Genomic DNA, 27,499 nt, shown 5'->3' with positions numbered 1-27,499 from the left:
CCGTGGTCACTAATAATTTTGTAAAGTATATATATACACGCATAATACTATATACGATATACTATACATACATATACACACTAAGATATGTGTGTATGTAAATTGAGGAAGAGCCAGAAAAATAGAATAGTAGAAAGACTGAAGTTAAAATCTTAAGAGATAGATGCTACATATCAAGTAAATTGCATAAGGAATATTAACGGAACAATTTTTAATTCCTTATTTAACCAGGTTTTGTTTGGGGCGTCACTAGTCCCCAATACAATAATGCTGATAAGTTCATCTTATGAATCTAAATCTTTAGGCCAATGAAACATTTATCCTTAATGATAAATATAATTACATAACAAGTGTTATTTCCTCTTTCTGCCCAGCCATAGCAACAGGAAAAGACTGTTGGGTATGAGTTTGGATTTCTTCCTCCTCTAGAGAAGGGATTCTTAACATGTGGCCTTAGGCCCATTGGTGAATGTGAGGATCCTACTGATAGACTAAGAAGGGATCCAGAATTGAAAGTCTTTGTTTCTTCAGTTTTCACTTATGATTTAAGGCTCTGTATGGAGAGCTAACTAAATGTGTTATTAATGATTACGTAGTTCCTAAACTAACATTTGCACCCATTTGCCAATGATTTTCATTCAGTGTTCTGACTGCAGCTCAGCACTGGAACAGAAAGGTATAATTTGAAGTTCCCTGGGAAGACAGGAGCTAGAATAGTAGGTGAGCTGCAGTTTTTAATCCCACCTAAATGGCCTTAGTCAAAAACATTCAAGAGGATGCATTCAAAGTATAGCTCAAGTAAATAGCATCTCCATTCAGTGCTATCTCCAATAGTATCCAATTTTATTTCAAAATAAAAAGCAGATCTCCCCTGAAGAATCTTCTCTTCCCATCACTAGCCCTTCTATGTGCATCTACGTGCACCTCCTAAGGAAAGGGTGAGAAGAACAGTGTGTCACATTCTCTGTTTGGTCAAACTGAAGGGCAGGGCACTAACTTTGAGACATCCTTGATGTCTCTACTCCAAAGCTGGTTCAAATTCACTCAAATTTTTTTTTTTGAAAGCATAGTCCTAGTATGCAGATTAGTTAAAAACATAGATAGAAATCATTGGATGTTTTAGAAATCCCAGTGTGGTTATTATGACAGATGAATAAAGAGTAGAAGAGTCAGGTGATTTGTATCTAGAAAAGAGGAAAATTAGTGACATGGCTTTAATAATACAGGATTAGTTATAATAGAAGAATAATCAAAGAATAATGGAGGAATGAGTCCACTAGATTTCATTCACTCAGAAAATACATTTGGTGGGCTTATTATACTACAGCACTGTTCTAGAGACTAGGAATATAAGAGTGAAACAAAAAAAAATCGGACTGTGCTCTTGTGATGCTTATAGGCAAGAAGAAAAACCAGGTGTGCCAACCTGGAAGCAGGATCTTGAACTTCAGATACTGCTTATTACTGCTGTTGCAAGCCCAAGACAGAGCCCCGCTCCTCCAGTACTACCCCCACCTGTTATTGTCAAATGTAAATCTTATCACTGCCTTCTTATCTTTATTCATCTGTCATAATAAGCCCACAAGGATTTTGGAAATGTTCTCAAAAATGTTCTTCCCAAACACATTTTACAGAGCTCAAGTGACTAATCTATTTTCGTTAACATAGCCCTGCTTAGTAGTTTCCTAAAGCTGCATAAAGTGAGAATTTGTCATGAAGGGAGATGCAGGGTCATACACTCACTCTATAGTAACTGAAAATAGGATGCAAACCATGTATTGTCCTTAAATGTCAAGTCAAGTGACAGTTAGACCATATGATATCCATTTGGCTCATTTAAAATGTGCTTTCAAATAAAAGAAGCAAAACAAATTGTATCTCAACTAACTTACTTTTTCCTGAATGCAAAAAAACCCCTACCCTCTCTAATCTCCTATTGTAGACAGGAACAAACAGGTTTGCATCAATAACTTCCGTGTGTTTATTATGTATGTTCAAAAATAGTGAGTACCAAATCAAACAGTTTAATGCCCAATTATGTTAAATAGCCCCCCTCTGGATTTTTTTTCCAAAATAAATCTAAGTAAATATTGATAAACAGCACAAAGCATATCAATAATTTGTTGTCTGAGCTTGTTATTTTGGGGATTAAAATCACAGCTGAGAGAGCAAATAAGTATTACAAGTTACACTGCATCATATTTGCTAAACTTCCTAAATTATTAGCAAATCCACTGGGTAAATGCAACGGCAAAGCACAATATGTTTCCCATGCAAATCTGAAATCCACTTACCAGGCATAACAGGGTGTAGATGAGATTTCAAATATATGATTACAGGAGAATTATTGATTCACCGTTTTCATTTCCAAACAAGGTCATTCTAAGGATTACCGTGTAGGTTTACCCAAAATGAAATAAGAGAAGAATATATCAGGTTTTTTATTAATCATTTCTGTGTGTACTGATTTGGAAGTCAGTTTAACCAGTTTGTACCAAGAAGATGATTAGTGTGAGCCACATAGATAGAACCCATCCTCAAATGAAATGCAGTCAAATAGGGAGTATATGAAGTTAGTGCTGGAAACTCTCCACCTAGAGGAATGAAGTTTCCTGTAGCAGTGTGAGAGCTGGGGGTGGTGGAGAGAAGGTGTTTGGATGGGGAAGGGGAGCAGGAGTCCTGCTTCTGTGAACTGAATTGGGCCTTGAATTGATTAGGAGTTTAACAGGAACCAGAGGAGAAGCAAAGACTTGGGAAGAAGAATTTGTGTAACCAAGGATCATGGGCACATCTGCCTTCCAGGGCAGGAGGATTCCTTTCCTTTAGCAGAGGATCTTTTTTTTTTTTTTTTAGCTTATTTATTTATTTTGAGAGAGGAAGAGAGAGCCCAAGCCAGAGAGGGGAGGGGTAGAGAGAAAGGGAGACACAGAATTCCAAGCAGCCTCCATGCTGACAGTGAAGAGCCCAACATGGGGCTAGAACTCATGAACCATGAGTCATGACCTGAACTGAAACCAAGAGTCAGATGCTTAACCGACTGAGCTACCCAGGCACCCCAAGCTGAGGATCTTGATGAGCAGAGGTATGTAGGAGGGGGCCTAAAACTTCTGTGGGGTAGAGGCTAGAGAGATTTGCTTAAGAAAATGAGAGGTCAGAGGTTTGCTGCTGAGAGGATGAGGGAAGAGGAGAGAAAGGTCAAGGTTGGAAAAGGAGACTAAAGCTAAAATTGAGGGAATTTCTGCAACCAGAGTTATCTAACATGCATTGTTAATTATTTCATTCTTCTGCTGTAATTCCTCTCATCTCGTCAGACTTCTGTATTTCATCTCTTCCAACAAATGTTTTATGTGGGTGTGGTTTAGGTGTTTGTGATATTTTTTTATTTAGTCTGGTTTTACTTTGCTATTGGGTTTTGGTTTTGGTTTGGGGTTTTTGTGGGGTTTTTCCCCTTGAAACTAAGGAAGAGGGCTGACTTCCATGACTGGTTAATATAAAAGAGAGACCACAGTGGCAGGAAGGTGAGTAGAGCTATAAACTCATCACAGACTCTCCTCTGGTTACAAAACACTCGGGCCACAAAAAACTCTAATTGTGCATAAATCCAAAGTGATCCCACATGAGCAATTGCTATTACCATCTGTTAATGGCTGGAAGAACTGTCTTTGTCTATGGCAATTGAAAGTTTTTAATAATTGAAGTGATTCTGATAGTGGAATTTTCTTCTTTATTCCCACTACCCCACAAATTCCTATAAATCTTAGAGAAAACATTAGATCCAGCATTTGGTGTCATTGGTAGCTCAGATCCCTTTAAACCACCATCTTCAAGTGTGTACAGAGCACAACTAATGTCAAGGTTACATATGTAATCCGGTTTGTCTGGGGCAAAGTGTGTGTTACACAGAGGAGAGAGCTTAGTAGAGAGCTTGGAGTCCCATTGTGCAGAAGTTTGAATGTTTAAGTCAGGAACCATATTTCATTCAACCATGAAGCTCCCTTGTAATTCAAAAGGCAAAGGCTATTGGAGGGTAATGGGGAGAAGTTGAGGGGGAGACAAATGAAAATGAATTAATATACCCAACCTAAATATCTCCTTTGAGGCCCACATCTATATGTACAGCTGCCTATTAGACATTTCCACTTGGATTTCTCACGGGTGCTTCAATTTGACTGAATTCATCATCTCACTTATATATACTTCTCTCCATGTCTCTTATTTTGTTTGGTGGCACTGTCTTCTTAGCCAGGAATCTGGGAGTCAGCTCTATCTCTATTTCCCTTATGCCATACAACAAACTGGTCACTGTGCTGTGTTCATATGGCCTTGAGGATATCACTTTAGTTCATCTTTTCTTTTCCAACCCATCACCCCTCATTTGGTTCTGACCCTCATGGTTTCTCATCTGGATTACTAGAGTAGAACGTGCTAGGTGAGTCAGAGTGCCTGAATTCAAATCCTACACCACACCTCATACCTTTCTACCTGCTTCAGTTTCCTCATCTGTAAAATGGGGGAAATAAAGCACCTACCATGAATGAATGAATGAATGAATGAATGAATGATGAATGATAGAAGGAACAAGAAAGAAATTATATATGTCTTAATTTTATCTGGATATGAATACAGGGAGTCAAACAGCAGGACAGCGATATCAGATAGGAAAATAATGGGAGCAATACATGGAACTCTAAATATTTTGATAAAAAAAGGTAAAGATCAACAGGTTAAATTAATTTAGTAATAATATTTATTTAACTCAACATATCCAAAATATCATCTTTCTAGCTTGTGGCACTAGCCACACATCAAGTGCTCAATAGCTACATGTGACTGGTGGCTGGGCTCCCATTACTGGGTAGAACAGCTCTGGAGTTTATTACATTGTTGAATAGTAATGTCAAACCAGCAAGAGGAAACCTTAAGAAGGTCTGTGGAGAGCTTCACATAAAATTATTGTTACACAATTAGGCACTCCACTTTAAGTACTTGTGCACTGACTTTATCTTTCTAGCTGAACTATAAGCTTCTTGACGGCAGGGAGAGTTCCTGTATCTACAGTCTTTACTGTTGAGGACTCTGCTCAATAAGGGATTTTTGAACAATGACTGACTTAGGCAACATTCAAGCTTTAGCTCCTAAAATTATCAGGGCCCACCCAAGGAATGAAAAATTCAAGAACATTGTTTTTTTAACTCCGTGCTAATGGTCAAACTGCTTCCAGTTGCATGTAGGAGTTAGGAATGGTAGGCTCGGGAAACCATTTTGACATAAATTGAGGAACCAGGAATGTGCAGTGTCTGCCTGTGGCTATTCTTTAGGTTCACCAAGAGCAGAGGGTTCAAGGTGGTTATGTTATGAATCTGAAATCCCTCAATGCACTTTTCAGTTAATTCGTCTTCAAAGGAAGATGTTTTCCTCACTGAGTCATGAACAGGAGGAGATTAATTTAAAGGCAAACAAAGGAGAAGAGCCTAAACAGTCCACTAATGTTGCCATTTTCCCATTTCCTGCTTTTGATGTATTGTGGACCCGTGACTGATGGGGCAAACTCCAGCTCTAGAAATTCATGTTTCATGGAGAAAATCCATTTCTATGCCTTGCAAAGCAGAACTACAGGTGCAGCAAGTGAGTAAACAGTACCAGCTGCTCCTTGGCTCTGGTTTCTTGAAGAGAAATTAAAGACCAAACCCAGGTTTGGAGGTAGTACAAAATCACAGAGAGGACAGCAGCGGAGTTTTCATGACTTTGGCCCCAATTCTAGCATCTCCTCCATGGAATAGCATACTCACAAAGAGAATGCAGCATACAAAGGCTGGATGTCAGAGCTAGTCTCTGTCCATATTATGGTGAGGTTACTTAGTGATAATGTTCTGGCAGGCATTAGTACTTAACCAGGAAACTCATTGTAGGTTTATACCTTAAACCTTTATTGGCTGACTTGGGATACGATGTAGAGCATGTTAAAGAGTAAACCAGTCACTTAAAAAAATTAATTCATATTATAAATTCTAAAACAAAAAAAATCATATTCCTAAATTATTTGTGTGTGCGACTAGTTTATTCTTTTAGAAAAAGACTCCTGTGCAGTCATATCAGAACAAAGAGGAATTTGGTAAAGGTATCAGAGGAACAAGCTTCTTTTTACATATAACATGAATCCACTTTTCATTTATTTTTTTAAAGTTTATTTATTTATTTTTAGAGAGGGGGTGGGGGCAGAGCAGAGAGAGGAAGAGAAAAAGAATCCCAAGCAGGCTCCACGCTGTCAGCACAGAGCCTGATGCTGGGCTCAATCTTATGAACTGTGAGATCATGACCTGAGCCAAAATCAAGAATTGGATGCTCAACTGACTGAACCACCCACGTGCCCCATTAATTAACTTTTTAATAATGAGTTTATGCTTTTAGAAAAGGATCCCTATCAGAGTCTATCAGAATAAAGAGAAATATATATGTCAGAGAATCTCAAAAAATGTCATTTAGTTATCTGTTTGCTTTATTCTCACCAATTACCTTGTGTCTTATAGTATCATATGTCTAGTGCCACCAAGAATCAAGGAAACAAAGTGCCATTGCAAGTGACATAAATAGCAGCCAATAACAAAACTGTCAGTTTTTGATGTTGCTCCTGGATCATTTTTGACATTTTATTACTTCATTTGCTGTTCTGAAACTTTTCATGAATTATGAAGAAGAATTTTCATAAGGTGGAATTTTCATGAGGTCAGTGATGGTGAAAGCTGGAATTACCATCTCGAAAACTTGTATTTGCAGACTTTTTTCTACCCATTATCAAATTACAAACATTCACAACTGCTCTTTTTTTAATGCCATAGTAAATGTTGTGGGCCATGACAGGTCACTTGGGAACGTAAAACAAATGCTAAGAGAACACGCAGTGGGCAAGCCACACCATTATCTCCTTAAAATGTAGTATTAGTGCTGTAATAACCACTTGTAATAGAATTTATGCCGATGCATTTCTCCAGTATTGCTGCCTTGTGCTGATATTGTCACATCATATACCCATTACTGCCATCTGCTGTCAAGACATGCGTGCAGAGGCTGGGTGAAAAGGTGAATGAAATATCAGGGCACATTTCCTGTGTGTGAGTGGAAGCCAAACTTCATTTTCAAGCTGTGTCTTTTCAGGTAAACAGCCTTTGCCCTCCTTTGTACCGTTGCTTTCTGTTTAGAATCTGTTATGCCCTGGGAAAAGAAACTGTAGCAAAATATCAGCTCCTTTTGCTTGATTTCTTCCCCGAATTCCAGAACGCTTTTATAGGTCAATTTGTAAAAAATAGAAAGAGCGTGACTTTACATTTTGAAAGGAGTGTGTTGTATATTCAAAGGAGCCCCTGATCATCTGAAATCTGCCTCTCCTCTGATGGAGGCATTGTAGAAACCGACAACTAAGCTGCTGAAAGGCAACCATGATACTTTGTGGGTTGCCCCACATACCATGAGCATCTGACTGTTCTCACTGGCACAGAGCAGTAACACTCTTGGCACCATTTGCATCAAGTTACATTGTTTTTCAGTATTATAGGAAATTTGTGTTCTCCAAGCTGTTGCCCAAACACCTTTCTTGTGTAATCCTGTTGTTTCACTGATTCTGCTGGTATCAGCCCTGGCAAGAGCTGCTGGGATCTTTGTATGCCTGTGGCACACCAATATAATAACAGGTTACTGACAGCCATTTCCATCCCCCTGGTATGAACCAGTTGAAATGTGTAGATCCCATGCATGTCTCAAATATTGGTATTTGAAAATTGAATGGCATCTGGGTGGCCTTTGAGGATTGGCCAGCTCTGGGATGTGGCTGGGAATTGTGAGGTGCAGTGTCAGGGGAACATGGTCAGCTTCAACAGCAGCATTGCGTGTAGACAGGGTCTGTTAGCAGAGAAGTAGGATGTACAGAGCAACCTGTGCTGCCAGATGGGTTCAACTGAAAAATCAAATAGTGAAAGCCAATGATGAAAACACTGAAAAGGGGATAAGCAGAAAACTTTTTTGGTTCGTGTTGTTGTTGTTTGTTTGTTCTGAAGGTTTTGTTTGTTTGACCATACTCATGAAAGCTTGGATTGAGTTCCCATGTAGGGAGTCTCAAACTCTTCAAATTTTGTAAATCTCTCGACCTACTTGCCTGGTGATGATCCCAGGTGGAACTGAGATTGAAGACCAAGGTCTGTTGCAAGGACTTTTTCCTCATTAAAATTTCCTCTCTTCAGGTTCTCTGTGACTGATTTGGCAGCCTCATCCAGAAGCGATCCAAGTGGCTTTCACCTCATTGGTTTTCACTTCATTGCTCTTGGCTTTCTCAAGAATTGTTTAATTTGGTTACTATTGTCTCACTGGCAGAAACCTACAGAAGGACTTGTTTCTAAAGCAGGGTCTTCTTCTCTAACCCTGAGTGGGCTTAATAGGCAAATGCAGCCCCTTGACCATCTGACCCTTTGTATTAACATAAACTTGATTCTGGGCCAGCTCCTTTACCTGTATACTTTTTTTAAAAATAGGAAACCTCTTGAATTAAAAAGACTGATGAGCTTTATATACGTGAGGGATCTTTCCCTGAAAAAAAGAAAAAGTCTCAGGGGACCTGTTTATTTGAACGATTTGTTCAAAATGGCATTCCTCTCCTTCCCATGTCACCTGGTCCTCTGCTTTGAGAATGTGCAAAACTCCTAAGGAAAGTATATTGACATCTGTCCATAGGACTTACCAAACTCGGATGGAGTTTTAGACAAGAGGAAAGTAAACTCTATCTTCACAGCAAAGAGATGAGGAGAAAGTCCCCTTTCCAAAAGGAATTTATTTTGCCTTTAGCAAGGAGCTATTTGTTTTCTGAGCTCTGGATTTTCAATCTGCTGGTTGAAGCAAACACACCTAAGTATCTGAGGGTATGTATGAGCACTGGATGCTTTCTGGCTGAAGCAGAAATGTTTCTTGGGGCTCTCTGACCTCGGGCACAACTTTAGAACAAGGTGGTGTTTGCAGCTTTAGTGCCTGCAGGCGTGTGGGTTCCTGGCACTTCAGCTTTGCAGTTCTCAGCTTGTGAAGCCACTTGTTTGTGTTTTGTTTTCTTGGCTTATAGAATTTTAAAAGTAGCACAGAATGTACCAGGATAGGCTCAGCTGGAGATGACTAAAAGGAAATCTTGAGGAAACTGGCAGAGAGAGCTGTCCACTGGTGAGAGGCGGGTACAACTGAAATTCCTTTGGTCTTCGGTGTAGGAAAGCAGTGTCCTTCTGAGCAGTTAAGAGTGAGGTTAACAACTTGAGTTTCAAACCAATAGCTCTACCACTAAGAATTCAAGGTATGGGGGGAATAATTTTTCTTAAACTGTATGACGAAGAACATAACATGGGCGGGCTTTTATTAGCATGTATTAGAAGCCAGAAACTCAGCCAAGACTTCTTACCACATTATCTCATTTTAATTCTCATAACAGTGCCTATGTGCTAGAGGCTTTAATTATCCCATTTTTTAGATCAGGAAGCAAGCAGAGAAAGATAAATAAATTATCCAAAATGACACAGGTAGCAAAGTTGCAGAGTTTGGATGAAAACCCAAGCCAGACTCCAGAATTCAAGCTTTAAAACTTTGGATGCACCTGATGATTGAGTTTAGGTCTTAGGCAGGTCCAAGTTGGGGGTAGGAGACACAGGACCACTAGGGAATTAGTGAAAATCATAATATAGCCAGCAACTTCTTGGTGGGAGAGTGAGTTTTCAGCCAGCTAGCCTTACATTTCCTTTGTACTTTAAAGATTGTTTTTCTTGCCTTTTCTTACTTTCGTTTCTTCCTCTTCCTGCAAGAGTTGATATATCTTTCCTTCCATTTGTTTCAGGAATTTTTCTGCATCTCCAAGATTTTTAAGCTTTTACCCTTTTATATCCCACCATCTTTCTTGGTTCTGGTCTGTAATGACTCATTCATTGCCCTACTCTGCAACCCAGTTTCTCCTTATATGTGAAGGAAGGAGACAATATAGGAGTCCCTTCCCTCCTCTTTCATTCCCTTGCCAAAAGGAAATGGAGAAACATTCCACCTCCCATGAAAGAGAGGAAAGACCTGACTTGTTTTTTGTCCCTTTTCCAGATGCAGCTGCCCAAGCTATGGAACATCTATCCTCTGTTTCCATGCATCTCTTTACTTGTAGTAAGTTACACTAACCATCTGCCATGTCTTCTCTGAAAGCTGGAAGCATTTTTTGTCTTCCTGGTGCCCTCGAACTTTTCTGTAACCATTAGGTTTGAGTATATGGATATGACTTTCCATAATAAGACCTTTTTTATGTGATTTTCCAGAATCCCACTAGCATACAATTCTTATAATTTGCTTTGTTAACATAATCTACACCATAGTTCTGATGTAATTTTCCCTTTATCCTTCGAGGTCCCTGGCTGAGATTATCCTGTAATAAAAGATAGATTAATAGGAAAAACAACAAAGTTTAATAGCATGTATATCTCCTGTAGAGATGGGAAATACCCAGGAAGACTGATTAACTGCCCAAAATGCCTCAAGCCACCATCTTAAACACCATCTCTGGCCCAAGACAAAAGAATAAGTGGTGAGGGGAGGGAAGCCCAGGAAAGGGCTTGGGGAGGTAACAAGAAAGACACAGCGAACATGGTAAGGCTGTTATGCAGATTTAAGTCCTTTGCCTTTTCCATTGGTAAGAGTTTCTAGAGATTTTGTCGTCCTCCTCTTCCTGATACAGAAAGAGAGACACAAATAGAGATTTCCTTTATAAAAGTAAATGTCTCTTACTGGGTAACTTTTATTAGGTTTTCAGAACTTTTCTTTTCCTACAGTTATTCTTAAAAATAATCAGCCTGACATAATCCTTATGCCAAAGAAGCATTTTGGGGTGGCAAATTCTGCTCTTCTTCACTGACCTAGTATTTTTTTTCTACTAATGCACAAAATGCCTACATGGATTTAACCGAACTTTCTGAGCTTTTAAAGAGCTAAATACTTAGGCTTTTGGTCTTGTCACAGTCCAGTCTTTAAATCTAGATATATATTTTTTTTAATTGTAGACAGTATCTTAAAGCAACTGACATCTGGGAGAAATATTTTGTATTAACCCGTATTTTCCTCCTATGATATGATAATAATTTGATGATAATATTTACCTAGCTAAAGCTGTGACACAAATGCTCCCGTCATTTATTCAGTGATTGGCTAACTACAGTGTAAAGACCAATTAATTGGTCAACTAGAAACCAATCAAGTGAAAATCTTCACATTTTACATTGTAGGAAAAATGTATGCATAGAGTCTAAATCATTTGTATTCTGGGTTTAAAACTGGTATAAAAAGAACAAGAATTTTTTTTTAAACAGGAAAAGAAAAAGAAACTTTACCTCTCTTTTTAAACAGTTGTTCTGTGCTTTTTCACACCTTGCGCTGTTGAGCTGTAGCAGCTGAGAAAATCCGTCAATCCTGGTATCATCCAGAAAGGATTGAAAATAAGACAGAAAACATTTCACTGCAAAACTGTGAGATGCTCTCATGGAAAGAGACCACTTTATGCTATTCTGATTGGGACAGATTAAATATAAATGGAGAAAGTTCAGAGGAGGAACATTTTTTAAATTACCAAAGGAATAGGAAAGTTACTCAATAAAAAGATCAGTCTGGGGGCACTTGGGTGGCTCAGTCGGTTGAACGTCCGACATCGGCTCCGGTCATGATCTCACAGCTCATGGGTTTGAGCCCCGCATCAGGCTCTGTGCTGACAGACAGCTCGGAGCCTGGAACCTGCTTTGGATTCTGTGCCTCCCTCTCTCTGCCCCAACCCACTCGCATTTTGCATTTTGTCTCTGTCTCTCTCAAAAATAAATAAACATATATATATATATATATATATATATATATATATATATATGAAAAGATATATATATATATAAAAGAAAAGAGATAGATATATATATATATATATATATATATATATATATATATAAAAGAAAAGATCAGTCTGCAAGTTTGAAGGTTAAAAGAAAATAAATTGAAACCTGTAAAAACCAAGGTGCATTTGGCAAGGTAAGCACTGACTGAATCATCTAATCCTGGGATACAACATTAGGGGTGGTCCTTTCATGCTTGAAAGGTAAACGTTATACAATTGAGGAGTAGTAAACACAATAAAAATTTGTCTCTGCAAAAGATTTCTGACGTTGATCCTGTTGATTAAAAATACTTATTTAGACAGTTAAGCTGATATTGGAATAGTTAAAGAAAAGGAGGACATAGATATATTGCAGATCTGTGATTTTAATAGCTTTATAATAATAATCCTTATTTTGGCCTCCTTCTATCTTTAGATCTTTGTATTATTCATAAGCAACTTTACTAAAGAGTGAACGTGGGAATTACAAGGAAATAAAACACCAACCACATTATTTTATTACATAATTAGTTTGTTTAGTAGGGATGGCCTTAGGGGAGGAGTTAAAATTTCTCACTGAAATGAAATTTTTTAGTATTTTCTGGGATTAGATATTTTTTACAGCATGTTCCTATTTACCACCATGCTAATATCATTAATAAAATGGAAATTAGTATTTTGTATATGCAAATTAAATAGATTATTTTTTATTTCATAATGTAAGATAAATTTTCAGTCTATTTTATTATAGGATATTTTAAACTATGTTATAATACAATAATATCAATAGGAGGCCAACAGACTATACTGGAAATGGTTGTAGCAATTGGAAGACTTTGTCTGTTTACACACTAAATTTTTACTATTTGAGGAATACTGAGTAGTTGCACCAAAGATAATTGACCACTCAATCTATTAATTAGATACAGAATATTAATAGTTCTTTTAAAAAAAAAATCTACAAAGCATAATTATCACATGAATGAACAGTGAAGAAATGTGTGTTTCAGGACATTCAAAGAAATCAACAGCAAACTTGTATTCTTGAGAACTGTGATCATTACACAACCCTCTTATACTTGGTTTCACTGACTTAGAAATGAAATATGGGAGAGAAAAATAAATAAATAAAATATGGGGGGTTTGTTTACTTCTATTTGCATATGGCTAGAATTAGAATATAAAAATGTTTTAATTGTATAATCTTGTTATTATTACAATCTAAATAATAAAGGAGTTAATAACATTCATTAATTTCAAAATTATCATGCTTCTGTTTTTGTTAGGCCAAGTATAAGAGTTTTTTTGGCAAAAGGAGAAACTACTTCTACCTGACATTTTTTGGAGACCTTATGCTGGATTATTTTTTCTACAAATGCACACATTATTTAGCTGGATTCAGCCAAATTTGTGAGGTGTCAGAGAAAGATGATGTAATGTCTTAATATTAATTTTAATAAATTCACAATTTATATTTTTAAACCTCCTCTCTTACATGAAGTGTGAATCTCGAGATTTGAACTCTAAACAATAACCGTGTTCTATATGTTAAGATTTCATTAGTGCTGAGTAATGACTTGTCATATAGGTTTCTTTGAATGATAACCAAGCATTCCTATCCCTAGAGCCTGGGCCTAGGTGTTCCTCAGCTGGTCCAGCCAGCCTGGGGGTGATGTGACCTCTGGTGTTCATTCTTCCATCTGAACTGACAAGATAGATGTTGGCTTCAGTTCCTTCACATTCAAGATTTTGTTTTTCTTGCTTTGACTGACCACTTGTAAAAATAACTTGAAAAAAAAACCCTTTTGATTAAACACCTAAATGTAAAACTATTAATATGATTTGCAAAGCCAATGAAATACCTAATAAATAGAACTGCTTTCATTTAGCCTTTGAGAAGGAACAGTCTGTTTCTATATTATAACCAGATTGAATTTTAGAAGTGAGTTACCAACCACTGCTTGCCTTGCTCTCTATAATTAGCAGTTATTGGCATCTAAAGAAAGTCAAAAAGAAAACAGGCAAACTGTGATCTGCCTTTACTCAGTCTGCTTTTGAAAATCCTCCTGTTTGCAAGTGTCTCAAATAATTACTGAAACACTCACGCACATATTGCCCTAAATGAAATTAATAATAATCATGGAGACTAATCAAAAGTTCATTGAATCAGCAGGGGGTGCAATAAAAGCATTCATAAATCAAATAAGTATTTTCTTTTGCCAAAAAAAAAAAAAAAAAAAAAAGGACATATCTCACTGATTCCAAGAGGGAAATTCAGCGCAGAAAGAAGCTGTGACTCTATATACCTGACTCAGGTGAGCGGGATCAAGCAAACCTAGACAAAAGTGTTAAGTCTGGCATATTGAACTTTGTGGAGCCTTCTCTTTGGGATTTCTGCCTTTCCCTGCCTTTCCTGAGTAACATCTCCTATGGAACCTGAGAGAACTTTGTCAACGGGTGGTCTTGGCTGGCAAGCCATTTCATTTGAGGTGTCAACTATGAACACATTGCTGTTTACTATAGCACATGAATTTGTGTTTTCACAGAGAACACTAAGGCCTAAAAGATGTTAAGACCTGAATGACTGGTGGTCTATTGTGGAGAATCTCAGGAAATAAACCAATCAGAACACTTCAGGGGCACATCTGTGCCTGCTTCCCTCTTCAAAAGTGTTTCAGAAAGTTGGAAAGTTTTATATCATTTCTTATATATCATCTTATATTATTTTATCATAATATAAGAGAAGAAGGAACTAATGAATTTCATCAGAAAAAAAAAAGCTTAAAATCTGAAAACTAAATATATTCAGAAGTAGAGAGATATTTTCTCCAATCGTTATAAGCTTCCTGGAATAATATTTAACTTTTGTTTAAAAAAAAAAAAACCTTCAACCTAGAAAATTCAAAGATCTAATTGGCTTTATTAAATGATTTATGAATCAGTTGGGCAGTATCCCATCTAAGAAGTAGAAGGGAGCTCCAAAGACTTGTACAAAATGGAAGGTCTTTATAGGAAAGAGGGTCAGGCAAGAAAGTTATTAAAAGAAGAAAAGGATTATTCCACATAAGTTCACTTTCCCTTAATGGGAAGAACAGAGGGTCTTATCACGCAGATGACCACATCTTCCTTTGGGGGATGGTGGGGGCCCAAGTGGCAGATTACTTCATTGGCCCTGATCAGAAAATAAGACTACATTTCTGTGAGAGGTTGAAACTGAAGTTAGATTAGGTATTAAGCCCCAGTTTGGGGACTCAGTCTAAGTCGTTTTGGGCCTGTGGCTTTCTTTTTAACACTTTTTACATTAGTATCTCACTCAGACATCTAAGATCATTTTATTATTGTATTTAGACCATTCTGAAATGACATCTACCCTCTAGAATATTCTAACTGTAGAATATACATGTACATTTACATGAATGTTCTTAATTTCTATGTATGTGTTCTTTCTCATCAATCCTAGCCACTCCCCCACAGCACAAAATGTTTTTTCAAGACAGCTTGAACATCATAATATCTCAAAGACCAGATTCATCTAGGAACTTGTGAAAAATTCAGAATCTCAGGCCCCTCAGCCCAGGTCTAATGAATCAGAATCTGCATTTCAGCAAAATCACCAGATGCTTCATGCCTGTACATGAAAGTTTGGGAAATGCTGCTGTACAGTATGCTTTAAGAGAGGCTGTGTAACGTACTGGTTAGGAAGGTCCTGGATTTGAAATGCCCAATTCAAATCCCAGCTCCACTGCTTAGTAGCCATCTGGACCTGGGAAATTTTCTTAATCTCTCAATGCCTCAATTTCTTAATCCATAAAATGAGAATACTTACAGTACCCATATCTTTGGATTCTTGTGACGATAAAATGAATAAGCATATGTAAAACACCAAAGTGCTGGCACATAAGAAGTACTATTTGTTTTAGTCACTTATTATTAAAATGATTATTATATTTTATTATATTACTATTAAATATAATAATTAATATCACTATTATTAACAAGGGGAAGCCTTTTTGCTCTTTTCTTTTTGATAAAATGTCTTGAATAAATGACATCTAAATTACTAAGAAAATAGCAGGAGTTCTAGAACAAAAGGTGCATTTTTATTCTATTTTTATTTTAATTGCATGGTGCTAATGAGGCCAAGACTGTGGGTTTAATCTCCTTGTCAATCCACTAGCTTCTCATGGAAAAACAACAACAAAACACAGAACAAAATCCATTTTTCCATTGGAGTTTCCAGTTGGGAAACTCCTTCCCCTACCCCCTGCTGAAACCCCTGCCTCAACCCCAGGAAGCCATCTCACAAATGCTTGGAATTGGCTCAAAGTGCATATGAGGTTAAGAAAGAAAGAGAGAAAGAGAGGAAGGAAGGAAGGGAGGAAAAAGAAGAAAGAAAAGAAGTAAGGAAGAATGAAAGGAAGGAAGGAAGGAAGGAAGGGAGGAGGGAGGAGGGAGGAGGGAGGAGGGAGGAGGGAGGGAGGGAGGAAGGGAGGAAGGGAGGAAAGGAGAAAAAGAAAACTCAGGCACAAAACCAAAGAAAGACCAGAAAAACAGTGAGGGGGTAGGACTGGCGGAATGTTCTGATATTGTTTGGGTCAGTTATAAAAGCTTATCACAGTCATTTATCAACAGTTTTGCAGCCACCTGTGTTTTTGAAAGACCTTTTCCAATTTGTATTTTGGAACAGAATGACCTCCTACTGAAACACTCATTATAGAAACCAAATTTTAAATCAGATTTGACAATGAGTTTAAAACATGGTAAGGTTCATGTCTTTTATTTGGAATGCATTCTCTAGATACCTTAATATGTATAATTATGCTCTAAAGTACCACTTTAGTGCTTCTATACTTTACCCCCTTTTTCTAAGAGATGTAGCTTTTGTTAATTACACAACCATTATATCTGCCATTTTACTATAAAATGAATATGTGTGTGTTACCCTGTCCTAGAGACATAGAAATACAGAGGCTAAGTTGGACTACTGTATCTCTGAATCACTTATCACCTGGTGAAGGACTGTAGTTGTCTGACAGTGTGAGAAGCAAAGCTCTTGAGTGTTGTGAGCCTTTGTCAAAAGATGTGCCTAAGGAGAGAAGGGAAATACAGGTATGGAACTCATGAATGGGAAACCAAGGGGACTAGAAAATAGAAGTAATTTTAAGAGGAAGATGAGAGAATGAGTCTGGCTTGGTCAAGGCAGGCAGTGAGCAAGGAAAGCACCAATACTAAATGCATAGTGTGTGCTTGTAGGTTTTAGGTAGAGACAACAGAAGCCGGGGAAATAGAATTCTAACATGAACTTTTGGACTTGACTTTTGACAAACTATGAAATTACAATTTATCGGGGAAATTGCATGTTAGTCATAAGAAGAGTTTTTTTCTTTTCTTAGTATTTTTCTTATGATTACTTTCTACATCCAAGAAACTGAAATTATCCTCATAAGATCATTAATAATAAAGTCAGTTCATAACTGTAACAGACAATAAGCCAAATTCTTATTTTCAAGCTAAATATTTCTATTTAACAAATTTTATATATAAACTGCATTTATTTTATTTTTGTAAGCATACTTTTAAATAATAACTTCATTGCCTCCAGAAGACTTTGTTACAATGCATACCTGTTTTCTGGGAGTAAAAGGAGGTCTGTGACATGGAACTTCTCATGTTCACATTTGAATAGTGGCTGAAAGTCCACAGAACATGACAAAAATAAAATCCCTGTGGAACGGAGACATATTTTGTCTACTTCCTTACAGTTTTATTTTATTTTATTTTATTTTATTCTATTCTATTCTATTCTATTCTATTCTATTCTATTCTATTCTACTTTATTTTATTTAAAATAAAATGTCACAGGGGTGCCTGGGTAACTGTTGGTTAATCATCCAACTTCTGCTCAAGTCATGGTCTTGTGGTTTGTCAGTTCAATCCCCTCATCGGGCTTTGTGGTGCTGATAGCTTGGAGCCTGAAGCCTGCTTTGGATTCTGTGTCTCTCTCTCTCTTTCTGCCCCCACCCCCCCGACCCGTTCTTTGTCTCTCAAAAATAAATATTAAAAAATAAACTAAATAAATAAATAAATACATCAATCAATCAATCAATCAATCATCACAATATGCATCCCTAAGTTATCACAATCTACTGAGAGTTAATGTATTCTTCCATGTAAAATGTTAAGAACTTGAAACAGTATACTTCTACTTACCATCCCCCAATTCTTTGTGCTATGGTTTTCATATATATATCTATAAACATATAAATCCCATAAATTTATTTTTTTGTGTGTCTAATATGTTACTTTTCTCTGGATGCTTTCATATTTTATTTTTTTATTTGTTTTTCATTCATCCAACTACTATGTACCTAGGCTAGGTCAGGCTTTCTTGATATTTATCCTGCTTGGAGTATAATAAACTCTTGGAACTGTAAGAAGGTTTTGCACCAGATTTGGATTATTTGGAAATATTCTTTCTTCATTTTCTGGAAATTCAGTTACATGTGTGTATAACTATTTGATGTTTCCCATAGATCATTGAAGCTCTGTTCATTTCTTAAAATAATTTTTCTCAATGTAATTGAGATAGAACACTTTATATATATTTGTCTTCAAGTTTATTGTTCCTTTCTTTATACTATCTGTAGTCTACTGTTAATTCCATTTAGTGAATTTTTCATTTCAAATAGTATTATTTTTAACTCTGAAATCACATTTGCTCTTTTTCAAAATTTTTACTGCTCATGTGAGATTCCTCATTTGTTTCTTCATTATGACTATATTTTCTCTGAGCTGCTTGAAAGTCCTTATCTATTAATTCTAACATCTGGTCATCTTGGGGTCAATTTCTGTTGACATTTATTCTCTTGACGATAGGTCAATTTTTTTCATATGTAATTTTTAAAATTATATAATAGATGGCTGTGTTGTCTTTGAAGAGTTATGAGGGGCTTGGGGCAGGTAGTTAAGTTACTGGTAGATCATTGGCCCAGTGAGATTTGGCTTGCTTGCTTGATTGATTTTTGCTAAGGCAGTCTAGTTTGACTGTGAATCCAATTCAAAAATGTACCTCTTATTTTAAGGCATTATCTTTTTTCTAAACTGTGAGTTCTAGAGGCCTCAAATATCTTGAATGCCAAACGTACTCTTTGAGGTCTTTCCATTCTGAATTAGAACTACAAAGCCTTCCGGCACTGTGATACCAGAGAATCACTCTTAACCTTGAAGCAGGTGATCTCTGCTAGGCCTTACAGATTCTCACCCGCATGTGAGCAGACCAGTCCTCAGAGAAGGACCCCCAGTTAGTACATATATAGATTTTTTTACCTCTTTCCACCATTCCTGACTCTACCATGTGTAAATTCTGTGACCTCAAGCAAACACATTTCACAAATACATTTGTACCCTTTTCTTCCACATATTTTTAAATTTGGACTGAAATTTTTCTAACATTCCATCCTTATTCAAAATAAAAGAAAACAAAAAAATTAATTTATTTTAATAAATAATAACAATATATAAAAAACTAAATTGTTGATATCTGTCTTCAACCTAGGTACATTTAAACCCATTAGAATTGACATAAAGGAAACCTAACTGGGAAATGGTTAATGATTCTTTGAGAGAAAAGGAAGTAGGAGAACACAATGACTAAGTACTAATAGCTGAACTATTTCAGCTATTAAGCAAGAATCTACTTTGTACATGACTACATTTTTTAATAAGAATGAATTTAAATCAAGTAATTAGATATTGATGACCACCTATCAGGAATGCAGAATTTAGTGTAAAACTGACATTGGTTTTTATCTTAGTTCTACCCCTCAAAGCTGTTTGAATTCAAGAAAGTTTATTTCTTTTCACTTTGACTTTCTTAAATATATAACAAAAGATAATACACATCTCCCGAATGAGTGGATTTTTTTCATGTCTTTATACATTCACCTAGTAGAAATAGGAAACAAAATTATCTTAAGCAGAGAGAAAATAATGAGGTCAATTGGTAAGTGAGAAAAGAAATTACGCCCAGATTCATGTTGTCACAAAAATCACTTGTATATAATCAGGTTAATATTATATTTTGCCTGCTGTTGTAGAAATATGTATAATATCTGAAATCATGAAGTGTATTGCCAAGGGTTTTTTTTAATGTTGTAAAAACACTTAACATGAGATCTACCCTCTTATAATGTTTTAAGTGTACAATACAGTATTATTAATTATAGGCTCCAAAGTTTTATGATATCAACTTTACAGAGTCATTGTGATAAATGAGAATATATATTTACAGCAATTGGTGTAATAGGTAGGCTGTCTGTACGGGTTAATTTCCGCTCCACATTGTGTGTAAGACCCTGTGCTCTGCAGCTGATGCTTTAATTTGTTTAAGGCTTTGTCCATGATGAGATCCTGTTCTATTAGAGACTACCAGAGCTACAGACTACTTACAAGTTGAGGGTCAACTTATGAGTACACTTTTGAAGTACACATTGAAATTGACCTCATGTATCTCTCACTATTCAAACATCCTTTTGAAATTACCTACTTTGGGCCTGTTGGTTCTATATTTCCCTGCTGACTAGAACTTAGGATAATATATAAATTTAAAATATCTAGTCTAAATTTCCATGGAAGTTTGTTTATGGAAATAAGACTGTTTCTCACAACTCCTGCAGGCTACATCAAAGAGTGCTCCTATGAGCCTTGTCTGTGTTTTCTATCATTGATGGCTTTTATATTTATTTAAAAATATTTTTTAATGTTTATTTTTGAGAGAGAGAGGGAGGAATGTGAGTGGGGGGAGAGGCAAAGAGGGAGGGAGACACAGAATCTGAAGCAGTCTCCAGGCTCTGAGCTGTCAGCACATAGCTCAACACGGGGCTCAAACCCATGAACTGTGAGATCATGACCTGAGCTGAAGTTGGCCACTTAACTGACTGAGCCACCCAGGCACCCCTCATTGATGGTTTTTAATATGTGACCAAAAGATATCTCCAACTCCATGCAAACTCAGGTGTGTTTTGTAAACAGCCATTATAAGTAAATCTTTTTAAAGGCCCTTTAGGAAAAAAGTCACTTGTGTCTCTTGGCCACACAGTTATTTAATACCTCAAAGGAGGCCATACTGGTATGACTTTCTTTTACCAAAACTATGCAGCTCTTGCCTCAATAAGCTAAATACACAAAGATGTTCAGTGGAATTGACTTTTTTATTATCCTCCTCGTCTTTTTTTTTTGCCTGGAAACCCAATCTTGCTGATCTATATCTTTTTTCCAAGGTTTTCTTAAGAGTCCTGCTTATAGATGGGAATCACATCAGCAATCTCCCAGTCCCCTGGCAAGGTGACTGTTTGCAACAACAGTTTACACATTTGGCCAACAGTTCCACAATTTCACCCTTGAGTTCCTTCAAAACTCTTGGGTGAATGCCATCTGGCCCCAGTGATTTATTTATGTCCAATTTGTCAACTAGACTTGGAACACCTTATGTACTCCTCACCTTTTGATCTATTACCTCTGACTTGTTTGATTCCACCTTCCCTTCTTTCTCTCTTATTTCTATTTGGTTAGATCCTCATTAGATCTTTTTTTTTTTAATTGCTCAAAATATCATCATGCTAAAATAAGCTTCCCCATTTCATGAACTTTTCTTAAAATACTATGTAGAGTCATATTTCATTTTTGTTCCTTAAATTACATGGCCAAGCTAAGTATTTCATTTTTGTTATTCAAGTTATTTGGCCAAGGTATGAACAGCATTGCTAGATAAAATTTTGGTATAAGTCAGACATCAGAATCAAAGAATGGAAGAAATAAATATCACCTAGACTATCTATTATAATAAACATTCCCAGAGAATAGGAAAAAGTCAATGAAATAGAACTTTCTATCAATAAGACCTTTGCTAGGAAAGGCAAAAATTTTCACGTAAGCCTTCGTAGGTTGAGTTAAACAATGCAGATGAGTATGTAGGTTGTTATCTCCCAGTGTGATTTAATGGTTTGTTTTGAATGGAGTGTTCCTAAAAGAGACTGAGTATATACTTAAACTTTATTTGGTTTTTTATTTCTCAAGAAAACAGCTTTTTTGTTCTGATGCCCTTTTGATTTTAAAAATTTACACATTTTCTATTTGAAGCACTCCCCAAATTTTTCAGTTCATGGAGTAATTCTTTACTCCTTGTTCCTCACTTCCTGCCAAGAACCACTGGTGTGTACTGTTTGGTAATTGCCACTGTTTAGCCCTCTGAAGGGCCTTTATTCAAGTGTTAGATTTAGTGATTCTAGTTACTATTGTTCTGGTAGCAATAAAAAGGCAAATGATGAGCGGGCTTTCAACAAACAGTTCTTTATTGGGGCCCAAACTATCCTGGACTAACTCCACCCTAAATCGTTGTGGCATACAACTTAGAAACTCAAAAGGGTTTGAATAATAACAGGAACTCCAAAGTAACAAAACAGCTAGTGTACCCTAGTGTCCTCTGGCATCACCATCCACTGAGGACAAATTAGGTCACTTTAACATTAATGCCTGCTTATGCGAGGCTCTGTCTGATCGGAAGGACCTTAACCCCTTTTCTGAGACCTTCCTACAAGTGTTTTTGGGACGCTATAAACAGTGTGGTCTGTCAGTTCCCATTCAAGCTCAGGGTAGTTCTTCCTATGCTACTTGACTGACCCATTGTCATTGTCCTGTACTCAGAAAGTGGCTTGGAGAAACTTCACCACAGCCTTTTCTGTGTTCATAACACTACTAACTTACATGAACAGGGAGCTGTCAAAGCTGCCGGTCTCCCAGACGTTAAAGTATAATTGGATTCTCTGTAAGGATTGAAAAAATGGTTAGATCTCCTAGACCTTCTCTGAAAAGCAGCATTGCTCAATCCCAGACTCAATCCCAGAGAATGACATCATTCCTAAAATCAGCTCTTTCAGCTTCTCTTCTTAACCTTCCTGCCTTTAGTGGCTTTAAACCAGATCAAGTATTTGGGTGGGAATAGGTGCCAAGATGTTACCATCATTCCAATCATCATTATCCCTGTTAGTCTTGTGTCTCCTTACACACACACATACACACACACACACACACACACACACACACACACACACACCTATAGCAACTAACTAAAGAACATAGACCAAAAGATTCCCAGAATGCTTACCCACCAGTTCTAAAAGCAACCTAGTCCTTAGTATGGGCTCACCAAGGATGTGCTTCTTATTGCCATTTATCTAGGGTTCTCCTTGGCAAATACAATATTCCTTTTTGGATTAATAAAAAGACTTTATTATTTTTAAAATTCTCATAAATGCTAGGAATGACCTGGTGTCACTTTAAAAATTAGAGGTGGGCTCAAGACACTAGAACTTGGATTTCCAAAATGCAGATACATATCCAGAAACATTGCTTGTGCACTAATTCACGTTCTAGAAATTTCAGGCTGACCAATATTTATTGAGATTATGCATCGCCTAACTACTTTCTGTAATGAATTTTCTAATTGCTAGGCAACTAACCTTATTTTGGGGAGAAACAGAGAAGGTATTCCTTTCTGACCTCCTGCTAATTGCAATGTTCAAAACTTACTTGCTATTTGTCAGCAAAGATAAAATGATATCATTACCATAACTACTACTAGTCCAACTATCCCTATTACTACTACCTTCATTTCTTCTCATTTACCATGGGCCAGGATTTATGCTAAATACAGTCCGTTATAGCATCACATTAAACCCCCGCAACAACATTTTGAAACAAGATTATATTTTCACTTTACAGATGAGAACACTGAAACTCACTGTACCATCAAATTTAACTTCCCTAGAGAGCCAACTTTCCTAAAGAGGGTGTTAAAAAACAAAATTCAACTGAATAAATTTGAAGATCTAATTGACTTTATTAAAAAGTTCATTAATGGGGCAGCATCTAGCAAGTAGAAGGCAGCTCCAAGGACTTGTACAAAATGGAAGGTGTTTATAGGAAGGAGCGTGGGATGAGAAAGTTATTACAAAAGAAAAGGACCCAAGCAAAGTAACTTTCCCATAGGGAGAAGATCAGGGAGTCTTATCATGTAGATGATCTCATCTTCCTTTGGGAAATGGAGAGGACCTATGTGGCCAATTACTTCATTGGTGCTGATCAGAAAATTCCTGACTGCAAGTTAAGACTATGTTTCTGAGGGAGGTTGAAAGTGTAACTAGATCAGGTATTAAGCCCCAGTTTTGGGAGTTGGCCGAAGTGACACTATTTTCGGCCTATGTTTTTATTTTTAGCAAGGGAGATTGGTTGATATGGCACCATCCAGTTCTTCACTGTTCAGTAGGGTAGCCACTAGCAACATGTGACTATTTATATTTAAATTCACTTAAATGAAACTAAAATTCATTTTCTCAGTCACACTGGCCATATGCCACAAGCTCAGTACCTGCATATGTTAGTGGCTACCATATTGGACAATACAGATTATAGAGTATTTCCTTCATCATAGAATGTTCTGTTGAAAAACAATGATCATTCTCTCTCACCACTGCCCCAACCTTTTTTCATTAATGAAAGCATCAGTGTGCTGACCCCCACCTTCATCTTCTCTGCCTTCTAGTGTCCTTCTGTTTTACTCACTGTTGGGATAGCTTTATCTATTTGTAAGTAGATCTTCCTTTGATAGATTATTTGGTTATTGTTTAGCAAAAAAATATGGAGTTGCAATCATTCTTCCAATTATGAATATTTGCTTCCCTAGTGTACAATTTATGCTTTGCTCTTCTGTTGCCATTTCTTTCTGCATTTGCAATAAATTTTGTTTCAGGATGAATCATCGTATACTCTTTTGGAAGACATTTTAAACAGCACCTGAGCTCATCATGTGTTCAACCATGGCCCTAACTCAAAGGTCCTCAAACACACAAAAGTGACAACAGCTGCCTGGATGACAGTGATTAAAACTTGCCATAAATGGTGAAACACATCTTAATTTCTGAGCGTTTAAGTATGAAAATTAAAGTTCATATCAGAGTTTATAAAAAGTAAAAGCTCTGAATAGAAACTCTTCCACTGAAGTTTGTGTAACTACAGACAATTTATCCAACTTCTTCAAACTTGTTTCCTAATCAATAAAACAAGCACAATGTCTGCCCCCACAGGATGATTGTGTTAGCCAAACGAAATATTTGTAAATGACTCAGCACTTACTAAGCACCTGTTAGGTACAAAGTATTTGCTATCATTTGGAAACATGGACAAATAAGATTTGGTCTTGTTCTTTAAAAAGTCACAATCTTGGGGTGCCTGGGTGGCTCAGTCGGTTGAGAATCCGACTTTGGCTCAGGTCATGATCTCATGGTTTATGAGTTCGAGCATGTCGGGCTCTGTGCTGACAGCTCGGAGCCTGGAGCCTGCTTCAGATTCTGTGTACCACCCACCCCACCCCTGCTTGTGCTCTGTCTCTCTGTCTTTCAAAAATGAATAAGCATAAATAAAAAAAAAATTTAAGTTACAATCTAGGGGGTGCCTGGGTGGCATAGTGGTTAAGCATCCAACTCTTGATGTTGGCTCGAGTCATGATTTCACATCAGGCTCTGTGCTGATGGTGTAGAGCCTGTTTAGGATTCTGTCCCTCCATCTCTCTGCCCTTTCCCCACTTGTGTGCGCTGTCTCTCTCTCTCTCTCTCTCTCTCTCTCTCTCTCTCAAAATAAATAAACTTAAATTTTTTTTAAAAACTCACAGTCTAGGATGGGAAGCAAACATGAACATCAGAAATATACTGTAGAATTATAAGTATTATAGTGACTAAGTGAAAGACGGGAGATGTGGCATTAAGGAAGGATGGAATGATAAACTTGTGGAGATGGAGGTAGAGACAGGAGGAAAGGCAGGAAGGAGGAAGCTTTCAGAGAGGTCTGTGAATGTGAATCCCTTCCCTCCTTCAATCATGAGTAAATGTCTCAGAGCAGAAGCAATGAATGTTTTTGTTAAGAAATTTGTTCATTTTTATGGCTTGTCAGGACCAAGAATGGGTCATTTCAGGAGTTTTAGTTTGCTTCAAAATAAAATAACAGCCTTTCAGTATATTGGTCTCGAGAATTGGAATGATGGATAGCAAAATCTTCATACTGTCCTGCCCCCAAAGTGGCTATATTTAGTTACTTACCTAAAATAATAGAGAATGGATTTATATTTCCTGATCTTTTCACTTTCTTTTCTTAAGGTTTTATCCTTTATTGCAAGAAAAATAAGAATGGTATTTCAGTGACCACCATTCACTGCTATACACACACACACACACACACACACACACACACACACACAGCCCTTTTTTAATCCTTACTAGTCTAAAGTTATTTTAGGAGACAAAAAGTATTTAGAATATGCCCTTCTAAACCATGCCTAATATAACTTAAGAAACCTACAGAGAATAAATCACTCTTCTTAACCATAATGAGCCTTAGAGTAAAATGACTTGATATAAATAATTTATATAATGTTCAAAACATTTAATTAAATTAAAAGTGACAATATTTATTTCAAATTATGTGTGTAACATAAATGATAAATATTTAATATTAATCTTTAATGCAGAGTTCTTCTTTTGTAGCAGGTATCCTCTACATTCTTGGACTCAGCCCTGGCTTACCACATGAGTGTTTCACTTACCCATCCTTCCTCACCCCCACATCATTGTTATTGTGTGTGGGAATCTTTTGCATTCTTTTGTATCTTTCCTTAAGAATTCCATCAGCTAGGAGCACCTGGCTGACTCAGTCAGTTAGGTATCCAACTTCGGCTCAGGTCATGATCTCAAGGTTCATGGGTTTGAGCCCTGTGTTGGGCTCTGCATTGTGAGCTCCTTCAGATCCTGTCTCCCTCTCTCTCTTACCCTGCCCTGCTCATATGCTCTCTGTCTCTCAAAACTAAACATTAAAAAAAGAATTCCACCAGCTAATCTTTATTTTTCCAGCATATTCACTTCATTTCAGACCATGTTATACCTTGTCAACAACTGCCTTGATGTTGTTACTTGACATTTCTTTGCCCTTGTACATTGTCCCATTGCTGCATCTAGCAGCTGGCATCCATACTCACTCTTACCCAGTTTGCAGGCTTCCATTCTTGTCTATTCTGCTCCGTAGGGCTGAGAATTGCCCCCACCACCCACTCCAAGCAATAGCCCTGCCTCCCAGAAATCTCTACCTGTCTTGGAGCCTTGATACTTCATCAACATACAAAGGATTGGTCTGTATCCCAGCTCCAAAAGATGAAACATTCACATTTAAAAGCTAAAAACATTTAAACTTCACTTTATAGTTGTGAGAGTAATTGGTGATCATGTTCAAAGTCTTACAGAACATCTGGTTACATGTTTACAGACCTGTAAACCATTACTATCACCACTGACAGATCTACTTGCTCCTATTTGTGGGGCTGAGCATGTCTTCTTTATAGTACCCAGAGATGCTTTGGGACTCCGTGAGACATTTGCCAGAAATACTTCTTTCCATTTTATACTTTAGAGTCAGAAAATGGGAGCAGAGGAAATATATTTCATGCCAAATTACATAATATTTTTCTTCCATTGAACTAGCCTTGTTATTTTGAACTTG

General features: G+C 37.0%; 1 protein-coding gene and 1 pseudogene across 6 annotated transcripts in view; both read left to right on the top strand.

Annotated features, from left to right (window-relative positions):
• Positions 1–27,499, top strand: part of MAGI2 (membrane associated guanylate kinase, WW and PDZ domain containing 2) — a 1,340,829-nt gene that overhangs the window by 936,218 nt on the left and 377,112 nt on the right. The window lies entirely within an intron of this gene.
• Positions 10,639–27,499, top strand: part of LOC132673551 (protein Wnt-2b-like) — a 35,886-nt pseudogene continuing 19,025 nt past the window's right edge.

Source organism: Panthera onca, chromosome A2, assembly GCF_046562875.1.
Source record: "Panthera onca isolate mPanOnc1 chromosome A2, mPanOnc1 haplotype 2, whole genome shotgun sequence".
Lineage (NCBI taxonomy): Eukaryota > Metazoa > Chordata > Mammalia > Carnivora > Felidae > Panthera > Panthera onca.
Note: the sequence above shows the minus strand (reverse complement) of the source record. Positions and strands in the feature narration are given on the sequence as shown.